This window comes from Salvia hispanica, chromosome 2, assembly GCF_029641045.1.
Source record: "Salvia hispanica isolate PSC_SH4W2 chromosome 2, Shi_PSC_v1, whole genome shotgun sequence".
In the NCBI taxonomy this organism is placed as follows: domain Eukaryota; kingdom Viridiplantae; phylum Streptophyta; class Magnoliopsida; order Lamiales; family Lamiaceae; genus Salvia; species Salvia hispanica.
Window position 1 is genome coordinate 48,518,133 of NC_142693.1, and position 15,243 is coordinate 48,533,375.

A 15,243-nucleotide genomic window follows, 5' to 3' on the forward strand; every position below is an offset into this window, starting at 1 on the left:
TAATAGCAATAATAATAATAATAATAATAATAATAATAATAATAATAATAATAAAACTATATTATATTGCTGAAATATGTAAGAATCCTACAACTAGGAAAAAGAATACCTAAGAAAAGTTAGGATTCAGAATCCTGGAAAGTTGTACTAACTTTCCTTGTTCTCGGATTCTGATTACTTTCCCAGTTTCATTAAAAACCGACACAAACACAGAAATTTAAAATTTAAGGAATCAGATTACTTTCCCAGACAGAATCCTGGCAACCAAACATGGCCATACAACTTAAAATTACTCCTACGATCTAGGATATGACAACGTAAAAACAGGGCAATGATGTTAATTCTCACAGTTAACTAGGCAAACGAAGGAATTTTTTGATGAAATTTTGTAGGTAGCTAGGGTCACATAACATAGACCATACACATCAAATTTTAGCTTAATCTAAGCACATTTGATCAATCCGATCATCCCAACAAAAACAGTGCAAAACAAGGAAGAAAAAAAAATAAAAGGAAGCAATAGATCAAACACCTAGTGTGTACTAAGCTCTAGATACCAAATGATGAAGGATCCATGTAATTCATGATCCATTTCCCAAGAAATTACCCATTTGTGATGTTTGATCTAGATATTTTTGTGAGATGGATTTTCAATTTATCGATAAAAAATAAGAGGAAAATTATAGACCCAACAAGAACTAAGGAAACTAAGATGAACAAGAAAGGAAATAACATTGGATAGGGTGGAAAATGGAATACAAAGTCATTGATGAAGCAAGCTAACCACAATCCTCAAAGCACACATCTACTTGATCCATGCTTGAACTAACAATTGATGGAAATCTCATGCTTGAACTAGCAATTGATGGATTCAAGTTGCTGGGGTTTGGTGCCTCTTGCACAGCGGAAGACATGCATACACAAATAAATCAGATATACAGATCTATTTGACCGATTATGGGATTAATTATCTACATGTTAAACAATCAAACTGCATACAAGAACGCACATAAATCATGCTTAAGGAATTAAAACCCTAATTCTTGATATTCTACGGTTTAGGATTACCGATCTGATTCTCCAAATAATCGTCATTGCTTGCACCTTCTCCACATGATGATCTTCGTACTCAACCACGAACCTTCTAATGTGTATACCGAACTCAGAATCTGACCTTCGGGTGGGCAAAGCTTGTCAGAATAAAAAAGGGTTTGATTAGAAAGAAGACAGAACTTCAGTTCTGTGAAGAATTGAGAAAACCGTTCACTCCAGAGAGGGGAGAACGAAATTTATGTGTTAAATCACATTAAATCTCCTTTTTAATCTCCTTTTATATTGAGTTATGATGGGCCAGATTAGGGATCCATGAAGGTTGGACTTGGGCCAAACCTGTTGGACTTTTACTAATTAAATTGAGCCCCAATTTAATACAAGTCCAAACATAATATTATTATCATCCACTATAGTATAATAATATTGACTTCCTGTCCAATCCCAAATTACGAGTAATCCGGGGTTTACCTCTTTAATTTATTATTTCCCGTGTTAAAGATATAAATATCCATTAATTAATTTAAGTCTGCTATTTGACTTTAATTAATTAATATCTTTTTCCAAGAGTTGTCTAGTTCAAAATCTTTATTTATTATTCTGGAATAAATTCCAACCGGCCGGGTTTCTGAATAATAAAACCTTTTTCGAACACCTCTTGAGGATATTATCAAACTAGACTCTCCCAGCACATGATTCATTGCAATAACAATACTAACACCTCTAGACATTGATCACCACTACCCAAGATATCAGGATTCTTGGATTACGAAAAATCCGCACCATTTGATAAATCAAAGTAGTGCATAATCAATATCGTATGCTCAATGTTATATCAACAATGATTAAGAAATAACAATCACTGAGACCTCGTCTTTTAGTAAATAGCAAGAAAGACATATCTCAACTGTTAGATCCTTCAGTGCTATACCACACCAGTGTCGTTTATTTCCTAAGGTAAGGAAACATGCGGGCTAACACTGCAACCTTTCACGATAGGTAGCCAAAGCCTATCTAGGTTGTGAAATTCTATTTCTCTTCTACAAAGAACCGACTGCGTCACCTTCTGTGAACGTCGTTCACGACCAGTCTACTATGTAGAAGAATTAGACTTATTTGCTTCTTATACATTTAAATGTTTGAGAAACATCCTATAAATGCACAAACAAACATAAATGCGATAAAATTACTTCTTCTCGCCTTGGGTTAAAAATGGATTGTAGAATTTATTGTATACAAGCAATTCTATCCGTGCAACATGCTCTAAATATGCATTTCAGTATACCAATCCTAACAATCTCCCACTTATACTCAAAATCATGCTTTCGAGTATACCCACCAAAACTCTCCCACTTATACTCTAAGCAGGTCTCGGACCATGATACATCGAACTACCAAACTTTTCACCTCATGTGTAAAACATGTTGCCATATAGGCATTTTGTGAAAAATTCTGCTAGGTTGTTCTCTAATGATATCTTGGTAACCATAATGTCTCGCTGCGCACTTAATCCTTAAATAATTTCATACTTCCTCTCTATGTGATTGCTTAGCTTTATCAGATCGTGTTTCTCTCGAGTTAGACACATGGCTAGAGTAACCATAATAAAATAAAATACTCATAGGCATACTCGGAATAACGGTCAAAGCTATTAGGAAGTTACTAAGAGTAACAACGACCTTAGTAGTTTCTAACGAAACCACACTTGTAATTTTCATGATGGAGTCTATGATTTGATCACACTCCTTTATGTCTCAGTATTCAACTCCTAAAGTGAACGCATAGTCACAGGATGACACGATCACCGATCAATAATAAAATCGAGTCGATGTAACCTAAAGGACATAACATGGATGTCTGGTAAACTAGAGCATACCATTTAGTCTTCTTCAAGTACTATAGTATATTCTTTACCAATCCAATGTCCTTGGCCATGGTTAAAATGATATCAAGCTTCTATGCCAATGGCAAAGCTAATATCTAACTTAATACACATCATAGCATACATGAGACTTCCAATTACGGAACTTGTCTCATTCTTCTTGATCTCACTCAGTGTTGAAAAACACTTGACCAGAGACAAGATAATTCCATCTAGAGAAGTAAACATTCTCTTGGAATTTTCAATGCTAAAGTGTCTAAGTATGATGTAGATGTAGGATTCTTTAAGAAACTTAACATTCTTTTTCTAGCAATCTAATGACTTAGATGCTTAGAATGTAACTAGTTTATCTTAAATCTATTATCCTTAAACTGGGTAGACGACTAGTTTCCTACGCTAGATAACCCTCTTAGTTGTTTATCAACTTTTATAGATGTCATCATCGTAGAGTACAAAGAATACCAAGGAGACTTTGCTGCAAGTGTTCGGCTTCCCTGAAGGCAACCTCCCAATCAAATACCTGGGCATTCCGCTTGCATCGAAGAGACTTCCCTCCTCAAACTATGGCCAATTGATCGATAAGATGACGGACAAAATAAAACAATGGCCAAGTAAGACTCTCTCTTTAGCTGGGCGCTTGGAACTGATTACATCTGTCTTGCAGGGCGTGGAAGCTTACAGGCTTCAAGTTTTTCCGCTTACCGGGACAGTCATCGACAAGCTCATAGGGATTGCCCGCACTTTCCTTTAGGGGAAGAAGTTTGGTAAAGTTGCATGAGATGATGTTTGCAAGCCAAAAAAGGAAGGAGGCTTGGGAATCAGAAACCTCAAGGCTTGGAACTCGGCGCTTCATGCCAAGATCCTTTGGAACATTCACTCAAAGAAGGACTCTCTCTGGATTCGGTGGATTCACTCAGAATTTATTGGGAATGGTTCTATTTGGGAGTGGACGGCACACAAGAAGAGGGATTCCATGCTCATCAAGAAACTTTTATCCATTCGGGATGAGATGTTGGGCAGGTGCACTAGAGACGAGATCATTGCACTATGGAGCAAATGGTTTGAGGGAAAAGGGGTCCATGAGGCCTATGACTGGTTTAGGCCGAGAGGTGAGAGACGTTTTTAGGCTAAGTATGTATGGAAGGACTTTGTCCCTCCTAAGTACTCTTTCATTACTTGGCTTGCACTTCGAGGAGGCCTTTCCACACGTGATCGCCTCCACTACATGGAGAATTTGGACAGCACTTGTCAGATTTGCCGCCGTGAGGAGGAATCAGTGGATCATCTTTTCTTCAAGTGCCTAAAGTCTTGGGCAGTTTGGGGTAAGATCATGCTCTGGCTTGGCATTGCGAGGAGATCGACGACGATTAGGAGTGTCATCAAATGGGCAGGACGGCATATTAGAGGATCACAGATTGTTCAGATGGCAAAGAGGATTGCTCTCATGGCTTCAGTAGCGATCATTTGGAGGACTTAGAACAAGATTATTTTTTATGGGAAAGCTTGGGACGCAGCGAGGGTCATTTTTGAGATCAAAGAAGCTACCTACAACATTTTGTACTCACACTTTCCACACGAGCAGGTTCTTCTCCACCTTCCAGACAGATGATAAAGCCCTCAGGTTTTAGTTGTTTTGGTGTACGACACTCTTTGAGTCACTCATCAGGGTACACTTTTTCCCCTTGGGGAGTTTTATCCCATGGGGTTTTTTCCCCAAGGGGTTTTAACGAGGCCCGCCCACTCTGGGTTTTGATGGGTGGCCTGATCCGTGTTCGTCCTTGTTTGGGGCTTGGCCCGTGATGTTTTTCTCTTGGTCTTTACCTTATTGCTCTATTCTAGCCGACTTGTGGCTTCTCTTTTGTATGTCCTCGGGTATGCCCGAGTGTATGATGTAAACGTTGGTTTTGGTTCTATTTGATTATTTATTCATCAAAAAAAAAAAGAATACCAAATATAGTGCATTTTCAACTTACTTGTACTTGTAGGACATAACCATTAAGATGTTCCATGTAGATGATCTCCTCAAGACTTCTATTTAAAGAAAACTGTTTTGCAATCATAATACATACATCCTAATTTATGTAAGCTACAATAGACAATATGATACAGATCGTCTTAGGAATAATGGCAAGCGAGAATATCATTCTCTCTGGGTATAACCATTAGCCATTATTCTAGCCTTTCACGATCCATGTTTACACTTGCAGATCCACTAGCTCCCACTGGCTGAAATAGTCTATGGGTAGTATCGCAAGTCTTGCAAACATTCTTTTCTATCTTAGATTATTATTCAGAATCTATCATTTTATCAAGAATGATTATATGAATGAGTCAATGCGTCCTTGTAGTTACAGGGATTAGATTCAAGTCGATCTAAAACTGAGTCTAAAGACTCTTAGATCCATGAACTTGTTATGTTCGCTAGGAACGCTCCCAGTACGACATGACTCTTATAATCCTAGGTACAAATGTTGATTTTCTAAGTGTATAAGTATCTAATGGTATGACTTATTGGCTAAGATGTAAAATAGATATTCTCATTATCTTGAGAATTATCATGCTTGTTAGGCTTGTAGTTCTTCTCATAATCTTCACCAAAGAATCTAGTATTCGTGTAAACAAACACCTATCTTGTCGTGAAGATTATAGAACCTGTACCTTTTCTATCAATTGGGACAATCTTAAAACATACCTCAGTACACAACTCCAATTACTTGGATACCTTTTCCAAAACATGTGTTGGAATAAATCCACACCTTGAGATATGCTGGACTAGACTTACATCTAGTCCACAACTCGTGTGTTGTAGAAGGTACTGATGTTATGTTAGTTTCTTTCAGATATAACTCGTTGTTTCCAACGTATATCCAATCAATGATAAGGTGTTATTGAGTGAAACTGTTCTCATATCGAACTTGTCTTAGAGAGACTTCGATATCTTCTTATATGACTATCCCATTCTTTAGAAGAATGCTTGGAGTAGTCAACTAGGATTTAACTCCCAATACTGATCTTAACTCATTGCTCGTCTCCCATGGTGTAGACCCTTGAGACTTGCTAGCCTTTCTATGTTGCTTCTCTATAAGTATTCTGAATCCCTTGAACCACCAAAGGATCCTTACTTAGAGTGCATCAACCTGACTTACTTGACTTTCGAGCTATTTAACAAGAAAGTTGTTAAAATCTCGATAGTCACTTGAGTTAGACAACATCAGTTTGAACAATTACTAAGTACTTTCTTGGCCTTATGTCTAAGTGCCATAAATACTTTATAATTCATTGTATAAGAAGTTGAACTGTTGTTCGAAACTCAATCTTGTTGCATTTATATTGTTTAGATACTATGATGTATAATTAGTTTTTCTATGGTACTATAATAGATATTCGAATCACATTTCTTAATAATGCACGCATTATAAAATGACATCGAACATCGCTTAATCATAAACAAGTTTAGAAACTGAAACTGAATTCTTTCTAACTAAACTGTACCAATAAAACAAAACTCAAACATCTAAACAAAACAATTAAGTGAGCATAAATAAATAGCTCCCACTACAACAACTGCCCAACTGGATTAAGATCTCTCCTTTAGAAATTGCATTGTTATCTAAGTCATTGTCCTTCTTTAGAAGAGGTCAATCTGACTTACAATGCATCTTCAATTTGAATTTTCACCTAATTTATCTTGTTTTTCTTGCTTTCAGCAGGCATTGATGACAATTCAGTTCTTCCCTCTTTCCATTGCTAGTCTTCTGTTCGATTGAACTAAGACATAAGAAAGATTTAGCTTTAACAAATTTGACATATATCATGTTATCTTCCTCTATTAGTAATAAAGTGAATATCATGTAGAAGGCTTCCAACTTTTAAGTAACAACCTTCATACTATCACTTCCTATTACATTTGACGAAGAACGGAGTGTAGAAACTATTTGAGTAACTGAATCAGAAGATTCGTCAAAATATTCTATCTCTCGTGGATATTCCAATAGAATTTGGACATCGTCCTTATTGGATATTCCTCTTTCATCAATATAAACCAAGACGTGTCTTACTACTTAAGAGAAAGTAGTTTGACCTTCTATCTCAAAGAACTTGTCAAGTACATGCATAAAATGCATTCTTTAACTTTCTTTATAGACTTTTGTCAAGGAAATAGAGGACATGAATTGGTGAATACTAACTTTCAGTTTTCAGCAATGAGAATCTTATCCATTTACATTTTCAGTCTACATAATTTTGGCTGAGAAGAAATAAAACTATTTATCACATACTATGCTTGATACATAATCGCAAACAACCACAAAACAGGTATCTCGCAACTGCCAAAACCAAAATAAGTGCGCTTCTAGGGAGGTCATACAAATTAGGATTCCAACAATTTCCAGGTCAGAATACCGACGAATAGTCTAGAGACCACTACGGTGGCATGGCCGCCAAATATTGCCTAAGCTTTTACCATAAATATTTGCATCTAGGAATTTCGTTTCTGTTTTGATACTCCTTCTAGGGAAGGTCGTACGCCACTAACAAAATTCCATAGCAATCTCATAAATATGTTTAAACATACGAACTTGCAATTTCACAGGAAGCTTCCACTAAGGTGAGTCGCGATAATATTAGAAACACGCTTCTAGTTTCAACAATTTACTATTAAGAAGTCTAATCTTATGAACATGCTATTTCGTAGGATTATTGCTCCCACTAAGGTGGGTCGCGATAATATTAGAAACTGCTTCATATATAGACCAATATATGGAGACCATATACAACGCACTGTTGTAATTATCGCTTAGTTATTTTGAACATGGTTTTTGCATAATTATCATATAAGCAGACAAGGCAGATTAATCCACTTATAATAGATAATCACCAAATAAATAGATAAATCCATTTACTTCATGGTAATTAATCACACTGGATAATTATTGAAATTATTTAATAAATCTAGGGAGATTTAATTAAATAATTAATCCCTTATCTTATTCCAAAATAAAAATTTCGGAAGATAAATTTATCTTGGATTATGGTTATCCAAATCCTAAAACTCAAGATAAGACTGACCTTGGATTATCATTATCTAAATCATACCAGGATATTTTTGGATAAAAATATATTTCTCCAAATCCATAAGAAAAAGATAAATTCCTGTCACTCCAAGATTAACAAAAGTCTAAGATTATTTAAAATAAGAAACTAGAATATATCATATCTATTAGGATTTATTCTAGATAAAATTAATTTTATCAAAAATCCATTAGATAAGGATTATTTTTTGTATTATCTTTATCCAAATTTATCTGGGATATTTTCTAAATAGAAATAAATCTATTTATATCCATAAAATTAGGATAAATTAGAATTATATTAATTAATTCAACTAGGATTTAAATAGTTAGAACTAAATCTATCTTAAACCCAAAAGATAATAATATGACTGGACTAATAATTATCTCAATCTACTAAGATATATTCTAAATAGATTTTAAATCTATTAATATCTATAAGATAGAGATAAATTTAATTATCTAAATCTACTAGGTTATTTTCTAAATAGAATTACTTATATAAATATCCACAAGATAAAGATAAAAATGGATTTTAACTATCCAACTCAACTAAGATATATTCTAGATAGAATTAAATCTATCTATATCTACAAGATATGGATAAACATAATTAAAATTTATCTTAGTCTATCTTGGATTTATTCACATAGAATTAAATCTATATAAATCCATAAGACAATAAAACTAATTATTATCCAAATTTATCTATGATTTCTCTAGATATAACTAAAAATATCTAAATACATAAAATAAGGATAAAATCCAAACTTAATTAATTATTTATCTACTCTATCTAGGATTTATTTACATAGAATTAATCTATATAAATCCATGAAGGAACTGGCAGCGGAAGCGTTTTGCATGGGATTATCATAATTTAACAATTATTAATCGAGCAAATAAATCACATAATAATCAGATCTATTTACCAGATTATTTAGACAAAATCTATTCACGTAATTCTCACATGTATCATGCTCATAACTTGAATTAATCATGCTTTAAGAATATTGAAATCCAAAACATGCTTTTCTATGGAGCATGAAAATACCTAATTAATCCTCCAAAGAATTGATGATGGCTAGCAGCTTCTCCACGTGACGCTTTGAATACTAGACTACGGATCTTCTCTCTGGTTCCCGAACTGTACTCCGATATCAGTGTGGGCTGATCTCACCGGAATACTAGGACTTAAATAAAGAAGACAAAAGTTCTACTCCTATGAGGAGAGGTAAAATTCGAACCATTCTCTATATGGGGGGGACGAAATTTTGGCTGTAAATATTATTATTTTTGTCTCCTTTATTCTCCTATTTATATTAAGTTCTTTTTTGGGCCCAGACAGGGATCTATGGAATGTTTTGGATATGGGCTCATCCAATTTACTTTTTACTAATTAAATTGAACCCACAATTTAATATAAGCTTTAATTGGAATATTACGAGCAGCCACTACAGATGTAATATTGAACTCTCCCCATCCAATTCCGAAATTATAAGTAATCTGGATTTCCGTTTTAACTTTCATTTCCCGCGCTTAAGATAAAAATGTCCATTAATTAATTAATGTCTGCTATGGATTTAATTAATTATTATTTTTTAATTCCAAGAGTGGACTTAGCATGAAATGCTTATTTATTATTAATAGAGTGATCAAACTCCAACTAGCTAGGTTCCGAATAATAAAACCTTGTTTTGCGCTCCTCTTGAGGACATTATCAAACGAGACTCACCTCGCGCACGATTTAACATAATAGCAATCCTAGCACCGCTAGATATTAATCACCACTACCCAATATATCAGAATTATTGGGTTACGAAAAACCCGCACCATTTGATAAGTCAAAGTAATACATAATCAATACCGTATGCTCAATGCTAACCTACATTGATTAAGAAATAAATATTTATCAAGACCTCGCCTTTCAGTAGATAGCCAAGGACAAGTCTTGATGTTAGATCCGTTCAGTGCATACCACACCAATGTCATCTTATTCCAGTAAGGCTTAGAAATATGGGGACTGACATTGCAACCTTTCACGATAGATAGTCTAATTCCATCTAGGTTGTGAAATTCTTCTTTTTCTTTGTTTAGGACTGACCGTGTTACCTAAAAGTGGACGCCACCCACAACCGGCCTACTAAAACAAAGACTTAGACTTTGTTAAGTTAACTTATACATTTAAACATGCAATTAATATCCATTAAATGTAAAACATAACAACATTATGACAAAAATAATCTGTTTTATTACTTAGAAAATAAAATAAGAGTTTTACAGTATTCAATCACTCGAAACGTGATTTCTAGTATACAAACTCTAACAATCTCCCACTTATACTCAAAACACTTTCGAGTATACAAAAATGTGCTAACATCTAATTCTCCCACTTATACTGAAAGCGGATTGAGGTCTTGTATTAGTCTAACTCTCATTCTTTCAACATGGCTCTCAAACGGCTTGACCGCTAATGCCTTCGTGAAAGGATCTACCAGGTTGTTTTCTGACTCAATCTTAACCACTTGTATGTCTCTTCTCTGCACTATATCTCGAATGATATGATACTTCCTCTCTATGTGCTTGCTCGCTTTATGAGCCCGTGGTTCTCTCGAATTTGCCACAGCACCAGAATTGTCACAATAAATGGTGATGCTCTTGGGCATATTCGTAACCACACCTAAGTCCAGAAGGAAGTTCTTAAGCCATACAACCTCTTTTGCAGCCTCATAAGCGGCCACATATTCGGCTTCCATGGTAGAGTCTGCAATGCATTTCTGTTTTACACTCTTCCAAATTACAGCCCACCTCCTAAGGTAAACACATATCCGGAAGTTGATTTTCTCGAATCTACATCAGCTTGAAAGTTTGAATCTGTATATCCTAAAGGACAGAGCTTGGATGCATTGTAAACTAGAACATAGTCCTTGGTCCGATAAAGGTACTTGAGTATGTTCTTTACGGCAGTCCAATGTCCTTAGCCGGAATTTGATTGATATCTTGCTACCATGCCAACAACAAAGTAGATATTAGGTCTAGTACAAAGCATAGCATACATGAGACTACCAACAGCCGATGCATATGGTATCCTTCTCATCTCTGCTATCTCAGATGTTGTCTTTCGACACATCTCTTGAGATAAATGGATGTCGTGTCTAAAAGGTAAGAAACCTTTCTTGGCATCTTGAATGCTAAAGTGTCTAAGTACCGTATCGTTGTAAGATTCTTGGGATAAGGACAACGTTCTCTTTGCACGGTTCTGTAGAACCTTGATACCGAGAATCTGTCCCGCATCACCCATATCTTTCATCTCGAACTGGCTGGACAACCAAGTTCGTAGTGATGACAACATATTTTTATTGTTTCCAATTATAAGAATGTCATCCACATTTAAAACTAAGAACACAACATTTCTCTTTTCAACCTTCTTATACACGCAGCTTTCATTAGGGCACTTTTCGAATCCAAACTTTTGAACAGTTTGATCAAAACACTGGTTCCATGATCTAGATGCTTGCTTGAGGCCATAAATGGCCTTCTTAAGCTTCCACACCATGTGTTCCTTGCCCTTTACCACATAGCCTTCGGGTTGTTCCATGTAGATGGTCTTCTCAAGACTCCTGTTTAAAAACGCAGTCTTAACGTCCATCTGCCATACTTCCCAATCCATGTAAGCCGCTATAGACAAAAGAATACGGATCGATTTGAGCATGGCTACTGGGGAGAAGGTCTCATCGTAATCGATATCTTCCCTTTGGGTATACCCCTTAGCCACTAGTCTTGCCTTAAAGACTTTAACTCGTCCATCGGGTCCACGTTTACGTTTGTATATCCACTTGCTCCCAATAGCAGTACAACCTTCGGGTAGGATAGACAAATCATAGACGTCCTTGTCTACCATTGATTGTAGTTCCGAATCCATTGCTTTCACCCATTCGCAATGATCGACTTCTGCCTGCGCCTCTACAAGATTCCAGGGATCAAGTGTTAGGTTTGGTATACTGAAAAGCATGTTTCGAGCAAGTTTCGCTCGAATAGAATCTTGCTTGTATACGTAAAACTCTATAATCCACTTTTAACCTGATTCAGTATTATTCGAGCAGTTCCGCACGAATAGAATCACTATTATTATTACATTGTGTTTGCTTGTGCATTTATAAGATGTTTTATAAACATTTAAATGCATAAGAAGTAAACAAAGTCTAAGTCTTTTGCTTAGTAGACCGGTTGTGGGCGTCGTCCACTTTAAGGTAACACGGTCAGATCTATGCAATGCTTTGCAAAAGAAAAAGAAGAATTTCACAACCTAGATAGGCTTAGACTACCTATCGTGAAAGGTTGCAATGTCAGTCCGCATATTTCTAAGCCTTACTGAAATAAGATGACATTGGTGTGGTATAGCACTGAACGGATCTAACAGCAAGACGTATCTTTATGCTATCTACTGAAAGACTAGGTCTTGATAAAATGTTATTTCTTAATCTACATATGTTAGCATTGAGCATACGGTATTGATTATGTACTACTTTGACTTATCAAATGGTGCGGGTTTTTCGTAACCCAATAATCCTGATATATTGGGTAGTGGTGATTAATATCTAGCGGTGCTAGGATTGCTATTATGTTGAAACATGCACGAGGTGAGTCTCGTTTGATAATGTCCTCAAGAGGAGCTCGAACAAGGTTTTATTATTCGGAAAACTGGCCAGTTGGAGTTTTATTACTCTATGAATAATAAATAAATGTTTCTTGCTATGTCCACTCTTGGAATTAATAAGATATTAATTAATTAAGTCCATAGCAGACATTGATTAATTAATGGACATTTATATCTTAAGCGCGGGAAATAAATAATAAAAGTGGAAACCCGGATTACTTATAATTTCGGATTTGGATGGGGAGAGTTCAATATTACTTCTGTAGTGGCTGCTCGTAATATTCCAATATAAGCTTGTATTAAATTGTGGGTTCAATTTAATTAGTAAAAAGCTAATTGGGCGAGCCCATATCCAAAACCTTCCATAGATCCCTGTCTGGGCCCAAAAGGAACTTAATATAAATAGGAGAATAAAGGAGACAGAATTATCACAATTTCATTATTTGTAATTTTCGAAAATTTCAGCTTCCCAGCTGTAGGAATTTTCGAATTCTACTCTTTTTCCCAAAAGGATTTCTTCTGTCTTCTTTATTCGAGTCCTAGTATTTTGATAAGATCAGCCCACCCTGATATCGAGATACAGTTCGGGAACCAGTCAGAAGATCCGTGGTCTAGTATTGAAGATCATCACGTGGAGAAGGCGCGAGCAATCGACGATTCTTTGGAGAATCAAATCGGTAACTCTAAACCGTAGAATTCATGTTTTAGGATTTACTTTCTATGAGCATGAATTATTTGCGTTCTAGCATGCAATTATCTGTTTAACATGTGAATTGATTAATCGCATAATCGGTCAAATAGATCCGTATCTGATTTATTTATTTGTACAAGTCTTCCGCTGTGCAAGGGGCACCAAACCCCAACAATTGGTATCAGAGCCAATTTTTGGCTCTGATCATGTGGATTAATTTCATGTTATGTGAATTGCTTGAATGCATGAGTTTCTTCGTTGGTTTGTGTGTTTGTTTTTCTTGTCACAATAATGAAGAATCGTGTACGATTGCGTTGCCAAATTGGCAAGCCACGCCGTCGAGAATAGCCGTGATGTGCTGGAAAGTTTTTCAAATTAGATGTAATCAAAAATTAATTATTATGTAATTGACCTGTTTTGAATTACTATGTAATGATTAATTGCCATGATTACATGACTCCCACCTCTAATTGTTTGCTGCTGCACGAGAATTGCTTAATTCTCAATTTGTAATTGCGGCTGCGGTGGTTGATCATTGTTGATCGGCGGACACCGAAATTGCTGAAATTTTGACGATCGCGGGCCAGCAGAATTTGGGTTTCGAATGGGAGCTCCTTGTGGGCAGTTTCCCGGGCTCGGAAAACCACCAAGACAGCAGCCGCAGCGCAGGCAGCGTCGCAGCAGCAGCCATGAAACGAAGCGGCGGCGCTGGCAGCTGGAGTGACAGCGATGTCCCAGCAGCAGCGAGCAGCGCCGGTGGTAAACGTCGGCGGTCTTCGCGCAGTGAGAGCTCTGGATTCACCGAGTAGCAGCTGCTGCGAAGGCGACGTCGCAGCAGCGACGTCGACGCAGCAGCAGCAGCGCCGGAGAGAATCGAGCAGCAGCAACAGCAGCTCCGGAGGAGCGACGTCGATGCAGCAGCGTCGGAGACGTCAGGCTCGGAGAGCTCGCGAGACGAGTGGGAGCCCAGCAGCGGCTGCGGTTCAGTGGGAGTACGACGACGCAAGATTAGAGTTTCCATATGCGTGATGTCGTTTTGTCTCGTCTCACGACTTCGCTTTCCAAATTTAGATTAGGATTTCCAAATCCTTGGATTCAAATTTGGAAATAATTCAAGAATAATTTAGAAATAAGATTTGGATATATCTTTTGTGGATTTTATATATTATATAAGATTTAATTTTGTATTAAATCATGGATTAATTATAGATTTTATCCTTATTTTATGGATTTGTAGGGATTTAATTCCTAGATGAATCCTAGTTAAATTTGGATAATGACAATCTAATTTTTTATTTATATCCAATGGATTAATGTGGATTTATCCCTAGACAAATCCTAGTTGGATTTAGATAAAAATAATATTATTTTATTCTTATCCTATGAGTTTATTTGAATTTATTCATAGATAAATTCTAGATGGATTTGAATAGTGATAATATAATATTTTATTCTTATCTTATAGATTTATATGGATTTGTTCCTAGATAAATCATGGATAGATTTGAATGATTATAATATAATATTATCTTATTCTATGGATTTGTATGGATTTATTTCAAGATAAATCCTAGATGAATTAGGATAAACATTTATATTAATTTATTTTATCCTATAGATTTGAATAGATTTAATTCTATTAAGACAAATCTTAGATGGATTAAAATAAGAATTAATCCAAGTTATCCTTATCATTTGGATGTATATCCTAGATAGATTAGGATAAAGATGATATATAAGAGATCCTTAATTAATTGGATTTAGATAAATTTATTTATCTAAGAAATCCTAAGTAATGTTTGATATATTCTGGATGTCTATTCTAAATAGAATTAAGATTTGTACAAATCTTGGTTGATAGGAATTTATTTTTATCTTATGGATAATGATGGAA